This window comes from Oryctolagus cuniculus, chromosome 15 (assembly GCF_964237555.1).
Source record: "Oryctolagus cuniculus chromosome 15, mOryCun1.1, whole genome shotgun sequence".
Taxonomy (NCBI): Eukaryota; Metazoa; Chordata; class Mammalia; order Lagomorpha; family Leporidae; genus Oryctolagus; species Oryctolagus cuniculus.
Window position 1 is genome coordinate 87476821 of NC_091446.1, and position 9829 is coordinate 87486649.

Sequence of the window (9829 nt, forward strand, 5' to 3'; positions counted from 1 at the left end):
AGGAGTGGGCAGGCTAAGGGAAGGCAGGAGAGAGAAGAGGGTACAAGGAGCAAAAGTTCAGGCCCATCCGGGGTTGGCCATTCCTTGTCCCTGAGAGTTCCACTGGTAGAATCGGGTTCCATGGACTTATATGTGGGCCAGAGTCCCTACATCCTTCCCAGATGTGGCAGAGGGCTGAAGAGGGGTTTCCGGTGGCAGTGCAGAGCCACCCTATACATGCCCAGGCCCATGTGTGGATACTTCCCAGATGTCTGAAGGGGTGAGGAGCACACTGCTGGGACAAATTTCTGTCCCCACACACACCCACATGATCAAGGCAACATCTTTGCCAGTCCCCACCAGGACTGGGAGGGGTGGAAATGCCAGATCCCTTCTCCCCAGGATTTTGTGCAACATTGCATGCATCCCTCCCCAGCCTTGAGGCATCCACAGCACCACATTACCTCACAATCCTGTGCCCCTGCGTTCCTCTGTCCCTGAGCCTGGCAGTGGCACCAGGAAGCCATTTCAGCAGGGTCCCAAAGTGCGCTAGGCTCCAGGAGCGCAGGATGACACAATGGGGCTGATGCCTGCCACTGTTGAAGGAGAAAGCCTCTGGGAGGCCAGGTTGAGGGGTTCCCTGCCCGAAGATGCTTGGGCTCAGAGAGCTTGCAATTTTTGACAGGGCTGCAACCACCACTGGAGCCTGGAACACCACAGGGAGTGACCGTGGAAAGCAACCATCCAACCAGACTCCTAGTGATCAGCATCATCAGCTGCCTGCACTGCTCCACAAGAACCACAAGAATCATGAGCCCAAAGTCAGACCCCCTGCTGCTGCTCCTTTCTGCCCATCCTGGAACCTGGCACCCAATGCCTACCTCAGAAGACAGTCTCAGCCCATGAGCCTCTGCAGCCCTGGCTCCATGGGAATGTGCCCAGCCCCGCATCTATGCTGACTAAATATGGCTTCCTGAGCACAGACTAGAAAACTTGAGAAGTGACTTGCAGATGTCAAATGAAGACATCTGTCATCCCACCCAGTTTGTGCAGCAATAGAGGGTATTGAGCAGAATGTGGAATATGAGACCAGGCTCCCATCACCTCTGCATCCAAAGAAACTGGTAGGGTGCAGTGATTGCAAACAGTCAAACTGAATGTCCTTAAGTCTGGCAGTGACTGCCTTCCAGAAACAGTTGAAGAAATTTGGCAGATGGCAGTCAGTCCATATGTTGATACTCAAGGCCAAGGCACCAGTGGCTAGGGTGCCATTGGTGGATTCTTTGGTTACACCAAGGCTGAATAGACTGCTAGGTCTTGCTTGTTTGCTTTTGCGGCACTGCAAACATTTTAACCAGTCTCAGTGGCCTGTAAGCCACTGCTCCAGCCAGCCACCAGGGACGCCGAGGGTAGAAAGGCAGCCCGGGGCCATTGATTCCAGACTCTGTTCTGATGTCACATCAGTTAAAGCAAAGACACCTCCTGTCCTGGAGAGCACATTCAGGGGATGCATGGAGAGCCAAGTCAGGCCTTTCAGGAAACTGAGATCCAAAAGAAAATCGAAGAATACTCAGTCCTTTGCCCATGTTCCCATAGCCAAAGTCTCCCACTTTCTTCCTCCAGTCCAGCAGGATAGGCACTGGATGCACCTCCCAAACAATAGAGGGCACGCACATGTGTGTAATGAGTGATCCCTAATTCTGCCACTCTCCCTTTCCCCATATTGCTTGAGGCTTCATCTATTCCCAGAAGCTATAAGCAGCCATGAGGCCCCTAAACTTTTTTCAGCATTCATGGCAATTAGTGCAGATTTCAGAATTAGAGAAAGGGGTGCAACTGATAAGAGTGTGGAACTGGCAGGAGGCTTGACATTATCTAAAATTTGGTCTTGTTTTGCTGCAAAGAATGCCTCTGAGATGGAAATCTCTGAGGAAAGATCAATGCAGCAATAGGACTAGCCTCAGAATATCAGACCAGATGGCCATTTCCACAAGGACTCTACTTGATGTGTTCTGTTCTTTACTTTTTTTAAAAGTAAAATGAAAAATGTTTCTGAGAACACCGTGAGTTCTACTTTGTGGGATTCACAAGTGTCAGTAGTTGATGATTCCATTTTTCATGAACTTACACATGTTGTGAATTTGGGGTTTACTTATTAGCTCTCGAGAGAAGCCTGCTTTCATTGAGATTTGCATAGTGGAGTAATTGCATATGGGGACTCAGTGCAGACAGAACTTGTAAAGAGGGTGGGTTGTACTTGAGTCTGGGAAGAAGGCCCTGGGCCAGGCAGCTGCCAGACTAGAGTGTGCAGTGGGCTTCACAAACACAGGGCAGGGTATGTGCAACACTAAGAGGGAAATCCTCTGCTCTAATTGTGTTTGGAGCATTACTCCATGGCTACTTTCCATCATGGAACTTAAGAATGCAATTATAGTGTAGCATTTTTTATATCTCACACAAATTTGAGTTCTTCATAATGATCATACAAAATGCATATCATAGTTGTGTGAATGTGGCCTAAGAATAAAGACACAAGTTGGAATATCTGCTTCCCGTTTCAGAGAAACTGGGTTCAAGACTCACCTTCTCAATATCAGCTTTCTATTTAGGTTCACCTAAGAAGGTAACAGAAAATGATACATCTAATTGATTTCCTGCAATCTATGTGTAAGATCATGATAGCTAGTTCAGTTCCTGACTTTATCTTGTCACAATTCTACCCATCAAGTGCATTAGAAGAGTGGATCTGTAACAGGTTTCCTTTTTTTGCTTGGTTAGTTGTCACCGATCAGGGAGAACATATATTTCTTCCTCTGGGACTGGCTTATTTCACTCAGCATGATGTGTTCCAGGTTCCTCCATTTTGTTGCAAATGACCGGATTTCATTTTTTTTTTACTGCTGTATAGTATTCTATAGAGTACATGTCCCATAATTTCTTTATCCAGTCAACTGTTGATGGACATTTGGGTTGATTCCACGTCTTAGCTATTGTGAATTGAGCTGCAATAAACATTAGGGTGCAGATAGCTATTTTATTTACCAATTTAATTTCCTTTGGGTAAATTCCAAGGAGTGGGATGGCTGGGTCGAACGGTAGGGTTATCTTCATGTTTCTGAGGAATTTCCAAACTGGCTTCCATAGTGGCTTTACCAGTTTGCATTCCCACCAACAGTGAGTTAGTGTCCCTTTTTCCTCACATCCTCACCAGCATCTGTTGTTGGTAGATTTCTGAATGTGAGCCATTCTCACTGGGGTGAGGTGAAACCTCATTGTGGTTTTGATTTGCATTTTCCTGATGGCTAGTGATCCTGAACATTTTTTCATGTGCCTGTTGGCCATTTGGATTTCCTCTTTTGAAAAATGTCTATTTTGGTCTTGGCTCATGTACAACTTAATACTTAACCTTTTAAGTATTTTTTTGTTCTACTTAATACTATTGGTTGAACTCTATAATTAACACACAATTATTCTTAGGTGTTGAAATTTAACTTAAAACTGATCTCTGTGAAATATAAGAGTGGGAATAAGAGAGGGAAGAGATGTACAATTTGGGACATGCTCAATCTGACTTGCCCAAATGGTAGAGTTAGAAACATGCCAGGGGATTCCAATTCAATCCCATCAAAGTGGCATGTACCAATGCCATCTCACTAGTCAAAGTGATCAATTTCTGTTCACAATTGATCACACTGATAGGTCTAAGAGTCAAAGGGATCACATAAACAAGACTAGTGTCTGCTAATACTAACTGATAGAATCAAAAAGGTAGAGAATGATCCAACATGGGAAGTGGGATACACAGCAGACTCATAGAATGGCAGATGTCCTAAACAGCACTCTGGCCTCAGAATCAGCCCTTAAGGCATTCAGATCTGGCTGAAGAGCCCATGAGAATATTTCAGGCATGGAAAGCCAAGACATTCTAGAAAAAAAAAACTAAATGAAAGATCTCCATTGTAATCCATAAGTCGTACTTTGGAAAATTATATGCATTAAATAAAAGTTTAAAAAAAAATTAAAAAAAAAAAAGAAAGATCTCCATGAGTGAGATCCCAGTGGAAAGAACAGGTCATCAGGGCCGGCGCCGTAGCTCACTAGGCTAATCCTGCACCTTGCAGCGCCAGCACACCAGGTTCTAGTCCCGATCGGGGCACCAGATTCTATCCTGGTTGCCCTTCTTCCAGGCCAGCTCTCTGCTGTGGCCAGGGAGTGCAGTGGAGGATGGCCCAAGTGCTTGGGCCCTGTACCCCATGGGAGACCAGGAGAAGCACCTGGCTCCTGCCATCAGATCAGCGTGGTGCGCTGGCTGCAGCGCGCCGGCCACGGCGGCCATTGGAGGGTGAACCATTGGCAAAGGAAGACCTTTCTCTCTGTCTCTCTCTCACTGTCCACTCTGCCTGTCAAAAAAAAAAAAAAAAAAGAACAGGTCATCAAAGAAGGAGGTACCTTTCTCTGAAGGGAGGAGTGAACTTCCACTTTGACTATGACCTTGTCTAAATAAGATCGATGTCCGTGAACTCAAAAGTTTTCCATAGCCTTGCAACTCATGACAAGAGCCTAGGGATATTACTGACACCATAAATAAGAGTGCCAATTTGCTAAGTCAACAACAGGAGTCACTGTGCACTTACTCCTCATGTAGGATCTCTGTCCTTAATGTGTTGTTCGATGTGAATTAATGCTATAACTAGTACTCAAACAGTATTTTACATTTTAAGTTTCTGTGTGGGTGCAAATTGTTGAAATCCTTAATATATACTTAATTGATCTTCCGTATATAAAGATAATTGAAAATGAATCTTGATGTGAATGGAATGGGAGAGGGAGTGGGAATTGGGAGGGTTGCAGGTGGGAGAGAAGTTATGGGGGGAAAATCCATTGTAATCCATAAGCTGTACTTTGGAAATTTATATTTACTAAATAAAAGTTAAAAAAAAAAAGAAAAATGGATCTGCAAATGGGCACTGCCTCTTGCCCTCTTGTGTTTCTGTGTCTTTTTCTGGCATAGAGATAATTGTTTTTAATTGAGTGAATAAAGAAACATAAAACTTATCTTGATAGATTAATTCAATAAAAATGTTCATATCCAGTTAATATCAAAATATCACCCTCTTCTTAAACTTGCATACATATTAAAAATTCATCTCAAATGGTGGAATGGTGAGAATTTCCAAAAGAATCCTGAAGGTGCAAAATAAAATTAGAGGGCATTATAGCTATAACAGCTTTCATATTTCTGTGCATAAAGTAGCTGTAGACCACAGAATGTGTTTTGTATTTAATACAATTTGATATTCCAAAACATAACATGACATGACTACTTACACTAATGTTTTCAAAAATTTCAGGTGATTTCTAATGTAACATCTCAAAGTTACAACTGTGAATGCCCTGGAAATCATTGATATTAAGATTTTACAAGTATTCTCTAGTCAACCCAATGCTATGCAACTCACACACTATTCCTAGACTGATTTTCTTCTATGTTGCACTTTAATGTCCCGTCTTCAATAATTGTGTCTCTATACATCACAAATTTTATGACAGCAACTGTCATGTTCATGTCAACAGTTGGTGTGTGGCATGTAAGAGTGATGAAATGAGTAACAATATGAGTAACTGATGTCAACATTCAAACATTGCATGAATCCATCTGGTAACATAATACAGCACATCTCACTGGATTTTATGGGACAGATGATAGGTTAGCTGAAAGAATATATACTCGAAATCAAACCAATTTTACCGCTGAAATATTATACACATTTTAAAAACCCTGACTGATTGACTTGAAAGTGATAGAGATAGACTTCCCATTTGCTGTTTTATTCTTTTTTAAAGATTTATTTATTTATTTGAAATTCACAGTTACATAGAGAGAGAAGGAGAGGCAGAGAGAGAGAGAGAGAGAGAGAGAGAGAGTCTTTCATCAGCTGGTTCACTGCCCAATTGGCTGCAATGTTTTGATCCTCACCAATCAAAAGCCAGGAGCCAGGAGCTTCTTCCAGGTCTCCCATGTGGGTGTAGGGGCCCAGGGACTAGGGCCATCTTCTATAGCTCTCCCACAGCAAAGAGCTGGATTGGAGGTGGTGCAGCTGGGACTTGAACCAGTGCCCACATGGGATGCTGGCACTACAGGAGGCGGCTCTACTCACTACGCCACAGCACCAGCACTTTATATCTGAAATAGCCATGGCTGAACCAGGCAGGTTCCAAAAGTCTAAATTGTAATCTGGGTTAACAATGGTGGCAACAGGAACCCTCTTCTAAGCTCCCATAAGGCCCTGTAATAACATAATTTATATTCATAAATGTGCCCTGACATGGGACAGAAGTTGGGTTTTTCCAAAGCATGATTTTTTTCCACAAGATGATTTATTATGGAAATTTCTTCCGTCCAGGTATGTTTACATTAAGTACACATTCTTGCACAATAAAATGGGTGCATTAGATGTAAGCCACAATGCTGACATAATTTTGTTCATTAAATCACTTTTTCTTTGTGCGTAAGGTGCTGTTTATGGGAGATAACAAGTTACAATCTTGACTTTCAGTGTATGCCTGGTCCATCACTGGCTACTGTAAATATTAAAGAGATTAACCTGCAAATGAGAAAATACTCTCTGTCTCTTCCAAAACCATCAATCAATATTTTAAAAGTGTGTATATTTCACTGGTCAAACTAGTTTAATTTGGATAGATGCTCTTTCAGCTTTATCATCAGTCTTATAATATCCACAGACGAATGTTGTTACAAGATGGATTTGTACAATTTTAGTATCTTGACTTCATTTACTTGTTTATTCTTATATATTCCAAAACCCTTACATGCCAGACACTTGCCAACTGCTGACATGAGCAAGATAAAAGGGTTCTTGGAATTGTGGAATTTTCAGGGCAATGGAAATGCAGTTACTGAAGCCATAAAATGAAAGTCTACATGGAAGAAAATCAGGATAGGGGGTGCGCGCCGCAGCACCTTGGTGGGCCTGGCTCCTTTTGGGGCCTGCGCGGCCCTACCTCTGTATGACTTCGAGGAAAACGAAGATAGTAGACGAGCCTGAGGGGCGGCTGTGACTCCCTGGCCCAGGTCCTTGCCGCTTTCCCCGCGGGGAGCTTCCCTCCTCTTGGGATTCCGTGAGTCGGAGCTCCCTAGTGGCCTGGCTCCGCCGGTGGAATGGTCGCCGAGGCCCACGGCGGCGGGCGTCTGCGCGCCCCGTAAGCGGACGAGGGAGGCTCGAGGGACCTCCACCCCCACGCCAGGTGAGAAAGCCCCCGGCATGGCAAATGTGCAATACCAACATGTCTGTGTCTACTGACGGTGCTGTAAGCACCTCACAGATTCCAGCTTCGGAACAAGAGACCCTGGTTAGACCAAAGCCATTGCTTTTGAAGTTGTTAAAGACTGTTGGTGCACAAAAAGGCATTTACACCATGAAAGAGGTTATATTTTATCTTGGCCCGTACATTATGACTAAACGATTGTATGATGAGGAGCAACAACATATTGTGTATTGTTCAAATGATCTTCTTGGAGATTTGTTTGGAGTGCCAAGCTTCTCTGTGAAAGAGCACAGGAAAATATATACAATGATCTACAAAAACTTGGTAGTAGTCGATCAGCAGGAACCATCAGATTCAAGTACATCTGTGAGTGAGAACAGGTGTCACCTTGAAGGTGGGAATGATCAAAAGGACCCTGATCAGGAGCTGCAGGAAGAGAAACCTTCGTCTTCAAGTTTGGTTTCTAGACCATCTACCTCATCCAGAAGGAGAGCAATTAGTGAGACAGAAGAAAATTCAGATGAATTATCTAAATGCCAAAGAAAGCACCACAAATCAGATAGTATTTCCTTGTCCTTTGATGAAAGCCTGGCTCTGTGTGTAATAGGGGAGATATGTTGTGAAAGAAGCAGTGGCAGTGAATCGACAGAGACGCCATCAAACCTGGATCTTGATGACGGTGTAAGTGAACATTCAGGTGACTGGTTGGATCAGGATTCAGTTTCTGATCAGTTTAGTGTAGAATTTGAAGTTGAATCTCTAGATTCAGAAGATTTCAGCCTTAGTGAAGAAGGACAAGAACTCTCAGATGAAGATGATGAGGCATAGCGAGTTACTGTGTATCAGGCAGGGGAGAGTGAGACAGATTCATTTGAAGAAGATCCTGAAATTTCCTTAGCTGACTATTGGAAGTGTACTTCAGGCAATGAAATGAATCCTCCCCTTCCACCACATTGCAACAGATGTTGGGCCCTCCGTGAGAATTGGCTTCCTGAAGATAAGGGGAAAGACAAAGGGGGAATCCCTGAGAAAGCCAAACTAGAAAACTCGACACACGTGGAAGAAGGTTTTGATGTTCCTGATTGTAAAAAAAAATACAGCAGATGATTCCCAAGAATCATGTGTTGAGGAAAATGATGATAAAAGCACACAAGCCTCTCAATCACAAGAAAGGACTTCTCTCAGCCATCAACTTCTAATAGCATTATTTATAGCAGCCAAGAAGATGTCAAAGAGTTTGAGAGGGAAGAAACACAAGACAAAGAAGAAAGTACGGAATCTAATATTCCCCTTAATGCCATTGAACCTTGTGTGATCTGCCAGGGTCAACCTAAAAATGGTTGCATTGTTCATGGCAAAACAGGACACCTAAAGTCATGTTTCACATGTGCCAAAAAAACTAAAGAAAAGGAATAAGCCCTGCCCAGTATGTAGACAACCAATTCAAATGATTGTGCTAACTTATTTCAAATAATTTACCTGTCCATAGAAATGGCATTATATATTTCTAACTATAAAGCCCTAAACATTTAGACAACATGGATCTATATTTATTTACATATATCAAAGAGAGGAATTGTCTCAGTCCACCTAGATTGCCCTTTTACAGTGTAATTTAACTTTGGGAGGGGGAAAATGAATATTTACTTTTCAAAGGAAAATTTCACTTGGGTTGTAATATGATTTGTGTTGGATAAATGACTATAGCTCATTCTTTACCCTTACTCTTGACTTTAAATAGTTGCCACACCACTTTCTTCTAAATGTAAATGATAAGTATTGGATTTAAAAAATACATATATAAATAGGACATTGAAATATACATTTAGTGTCTTTTGTGTAAGGAGAGAAAATATTTGTGAAAGAGTTAATATTTAAATTTTGGATACTGTTAAATTGTCTGAGCCTTAGTTTTTCTACTCTCAGAGCTTAAAATACTTTTTTCAGATAAAGAAGTTGGTAGCTGTATTTGGTGCTCTGTAAGTGAAACATGTACTTATTCTTTAAGTCTTTTCAGTGTAACCATGTGGTAAGGAGTACTTGTGGTAACGATGTTAGTTGAGAAAATAGCCATCATTTACCCCCACACAAAACCTTCCCAAGCCTCCCTAGTAAACTCAGATTGTTCTGGGTAGGCAGGTATACTAGGCCTTTTCCACACTTTCGGAATTTAGTGGACTCTCTTGTTTCCTCTAAGTTGGAAAGAATTCTGAGACACTTTGAATGATCTTCTTGGGCTGGGTTACATGGTTCCTGGTAGTTGTCTAGGTTTCAGACCAGATTTAGAAACTAATGAATTCAGAAACTTGGTAAACAGAACTATCCATTTTAAAACTAGCTGGGAAGACTGCAACTTACAAGTTATGCAGAATTCATTCATTCTGTTCCTTCTAAGAATGACAGGGTCAGAACACGGGATTATGAAATTCTCTCAAACTGTAGATTAATTTATTATGGTTAAGTATGAGTCTCCACCAAATACTGAAAATAACTATTGACTTAAGATCCCAGTGTTTTTCTCTTATATTTGACAGTTGTGCATATTCAGATGAGGGCTATAAAA

General features: G+C 42.2%; 1 pseudogene; it reads left to right on the forward strand.

Moving 5' to 3' along the window:
• Window positions 1-7266: 7266 nt before the first annotated feature.
• Window positions 7267-8803, forward strand: LOC100357000 (E3 ubiquitin-protein ligase Mdm2 pseudogene; annotated as a pseudogene).
• The last annotated feature ends 1026 nt before the right edge of the window (window positions 8804-9829 follow it).